The 3,960-nt window shown below is 45.2% G+C and overlaps 1 pseudogene; it reads left to right on the top strand.

The window, feature by feature from the left end:
• The first annotated feature begins 212 nt into the window (after positions 1 to 212).
• Positions 213 to 559, top strand: LOC101560916 (annotated as a pseudogene).
• The last annotated feature ends 3,401 nt before the right edge of the window (positions 560 to 3,960 follow it).

Genomic DNA, 3,960 nt, shown 5'->3' with positions numbered 1-3,960 from the left:
GGGTCTGGCTGGCATGTGGTGCTGGGGGATTGAACCGCGGTCCCTTGCTTTGCTGAGCTTGTTCTAAGTAGGTGCTTTAGACCACTGAGCCATCTCACCAGCCCCGAAATTGCCCTTATTAACTGTGGCGGGAGAGGCCTCTCTGTGTCCCTGGCCAGCCATGCATACTTGCCAGGAGATCAGTGCGTCTCCCTCACTCCTTACAGGCCACCATGGTGTGGACTAAAGCACACAATGTCTCAGGCACTAACTGGAAAGTGGTGGCTTCTCAAGACTCCAGGAAGGTGCTGGAACCCTCCACGTCAGCCATGAATTCTACGTTGCTTTTGTCCTCAAGAAAAACTGAAAATAAGTATTCAGAAAGGAGTCCAGTTTGTGTACGTCCAACTCCCAAGTGGCAAAAATAATTGGAGAATTCTTCAGGCTTTCCCTAAAAGATTCTGAAAAAGAGAGTTGAATTCCTGAAGAGCCAGGAAGTGGTGACTTAGGAAAAACAAACAAACAAACAAACAAAACACATCTTTTGCAACCTAATCACAATGATGATGAAAAAGAATAGAATCCTTTTATTTATCTTTGAATATAATGTCTCCTGTTTACATTGGTATTCTAGGATCTAAATTTGTCTAGATTTTTGTTCAATCAGCTTTGTTGAATAGGCATTAAATTTAAAACATAAGGCTAAAATTTCGTGATTCAAAAGGAAGCAGTTATGATTGGAAAACTTGTAAAATGTATGGTTGTTTTGCTAAATACTAATGTCATATGTTTCTTTTACCTGTTACTAAACTTCTTGATCTTACTAAAACTAAATCATTGCATAATGACCTAAAAAAAAAAAAAAAAGATATTCATGAAAACCAAAAAAACCCCAAAACATTGAATTGAAACACAGCATTTTGTATATGCTAATTTACTATGTGTCCTAGCTCGGGTATTTTACATCACCAGCTCAGCCTCAGAGCATTCACCTGAGATCTGAACAGTCCGAGGAAGAGATCCAGAGGTGTGGACTGGGCCGAACATCTTGTATTCAGTTGCATAGCTACCATCCATTTAGCGGCTCTCAGGCCTGGCCTCCGTACCCTCGAGACAGTCCTTACCCCAGGGCCGCCAATTCTCCAACAGTCCTTGGTGGCTTAGCTTCCTTGGCAGGTCCCAATCATCTTAGCACACTCTTTAGCCCTTGGCCCTCAAGCGGTCTACATTTATACCAAAATACACAATAGTGGCCACGTGCCAGTGAGGAGCTTGGTTATGTGTGTCATTCATACGGCCGGCATCAGCCTTGACTGCTGAGCTTATTTATACTGGAACACTGGCAGATGTGACTGTGCTGGGACTCACAGAACCTACTATATCTCCCACCCCTTCCTTCACAGCCGGGATCAAAGTACCCCTATATTGTGTTTTTGTGTTACCCTGCGGGAGTACCTTCAAATTATGCACAATTAAAACAACATAGGGAGCGACCAGCTGGAACTGACGCTGCCCCCAACCCATTCTGCAGAGACAGCACGCAAACCAAGGGGATAGCAGTCTGCCTTACAGCTCTTTCTATGTTCTCTACTCTGTTTCAGTTACTTATTTGTCTATTCCTAGGCCAAGATCATATTGTTCTAATTTTGGAGTATTTAAACATTGAAGAAGCATGTCCTCCACATTATTTTTTTTTTTCTGATTTTCATAGCTATTCCTGGACATTTATTCTTATACATGAAACTTAAATTCTGCTCATTTGGCTCCAAACTCATTATTTCTGTATAAATTGTGATACAAGGACCGGCAAGATAGCTCAGTGGACTAAGTGCTTGCTTAGGCAAGCTTGGGGACTCGGGGTCCATCCTGCCACCACACTCTGCGGTGGCCCCACCATCTCACTTGCTGAGCTGGCCACTCAGACTGGACTTGGTGACACAGGCCTGTAATCCCAATGCTGGGGAAGCTGAAAACAGGAGGATAACTATGAGTCCAAGCTGCATAGTGAGACCCTGTACAAAATACATTTTTAAAAAGTTGATACTTTTTTTTAAATCAGTTTTGACTATTTCTCTTTTAGCATTTATTCTTCACTTTTTAAAAATCATTTATTTGTTTATTTGTTACAGGGTTTTGCTATGCAGTAGTGATCTGCCTGTCTCAGTCTGCCCAATGCTGGGATTATAGGCATGTGCCACCATGCCCAGTTTCAGTGGCCCACAAGTTGCACCTGGGGTTCCAGGGCTGACACAGTATGTGGTACTAGGGATGGAACCCAGGTCCTTGTGCTTTCCAGGCAGGCACTTAGACCCTGGAACTATCTTTCCCAGCCTTACTCTCCATCTATTGCTTCGTATTAAAATTCTGGCTAGGCTAGAGCTCCTCACACAAAGACTTGATTTCCCAGCTTGCCCTGAAGCTGCCAGTGGCCAGGTGACTAAGTTCAAGCCAAATGTGACACCCACATCTTCCATGACCTGCCCTGGAGTGATAACACAGACCACTTCCCAGATGCCTCTGCAGGACCGCCGGTGTCATTCCCTTAGCTGTTCACTCTCAGCTGTGCCCCACTCCAAGAACTGCCACCTGCTGTGAGGACACACCTAAGATCGCCTCCTGTTCCCAGGCGCAGCTGACATCCCAGAACATAACTGGTTAGCTCTGCCCCCTGTCATAAGGGGAAGTCTATGAGTGATCAGGGCTCCCGAACTTTTCCTAGAAGTGGCTGAGTCTTTGTCGAAACTGCATCAGATTTTGTCTCCCTTTGCTTAGTACCCCCACGCTGACTCCAAGATAATTCCAAATGAATTTCCCCACTGTCAATCACCTTGGAGACTGTTTCCCAGGGAGCCAACTCGAGACAAGCCCTTAAAGGAAAAAGCTGGATGCAGATGAGAGAGTATAGAAGGAAAGGCCCAGTTTTCTGGCATCTTCACAGCCCTGCATGGCCCACTCAGACTTACACATAGGGAAAAATAAGCTTCTAGGTTGCTTCAATCACTGCTGCTATTAATATGTTCTAATACAGAATATTTACATTTTTATGATCTTAGTTTTGCACAAATGGACAAGTGCTGGGGGTGCAGGATTACTTTTCCACAACAGCCACATTAAGGAATTGCTGCTCAGAAAACGCTGCCTCACTGATGAAAACAAGCTTCATCCTTTTGTCTTTGGCCAGTACAGAACATGGTTTTATATCACAAGTCATGAAGTTCCAGGTTCTTCAGGTTTTGAAAAAAGTGACTCGTTTTTCTGTCGCTCTGTCAAAGATTTTAACCTGGAGAAATATGCTACCTTCCCTGAAATAGGGTTGAAACAGAGGAGCCCCATTAAAATGATGGGCAGTTATACTGCAGTTGTCAGACGGGATGCGTCAGAGCAAAGACAATAGCTCTTTCCTTAGCAAGGACTTTGATGCTGCAAAGACACCTTGTAAGCTCACCAAAGACGCTGTATCTCGGGTTGGAATGGAAACTGTTGTATTGCATACAACAGCTGCACTGAAGGAGAAAAAAACAAGTGATCACTTATCACCCCCCTGCCCCCAAAGAAGGTTGTACCAGGATCTAGCCTCCCCTGGTGTGGTGGCGACGGGATTTGAACATCTTCCTTTCTTACGTGCATCCTGTTCCGATGAGTCGGAAGCCCTGCAGTGGTCCGTGCATAGCCTACACTGCTGGCCTTTAGCCCCGGAGGTGAGCGATAGACCGGCCCTCCACGATGTGACGGTGAATCTGGCAGATCGTGGGATCACCTCCGTGCCACTTGCGAAAGGATCCACGACAAAGGGCAGACTGCGCAAAGCCGGTCGGTCGGCTACTTGTTCTGCACACTGACGATCCAGACAAGTGGGATGGCCAGGTTATACATGATACTGCCCTAAAAGCAAAAGAACCTTCACCAACCTAGCACCATTTTGGCAAGTTGTAGACGACAGAGGAAAGCAACTTCTCAGTTTTGAAGCAGTAAAGCAAAAAC

Source organism: Octodon degus, unplaced genomic scaffold, assembly GCF_000260255.1.
Source record: "Octodon degus isolate 3935 unplaced genomic scaffold, OctDeg1.0 scaffold00109, whole genome shotgun sequence".
Taxonomy (NCBI): domain Eukaryota; kingdom Metazoa; phylum Chordata; class Mammalia; order Rodentia; family Octodontidae; genus Octodon; species Octodon degus.
This window is presented reverse-complemented; position numbering and strand designations above follow the sequence as displayed.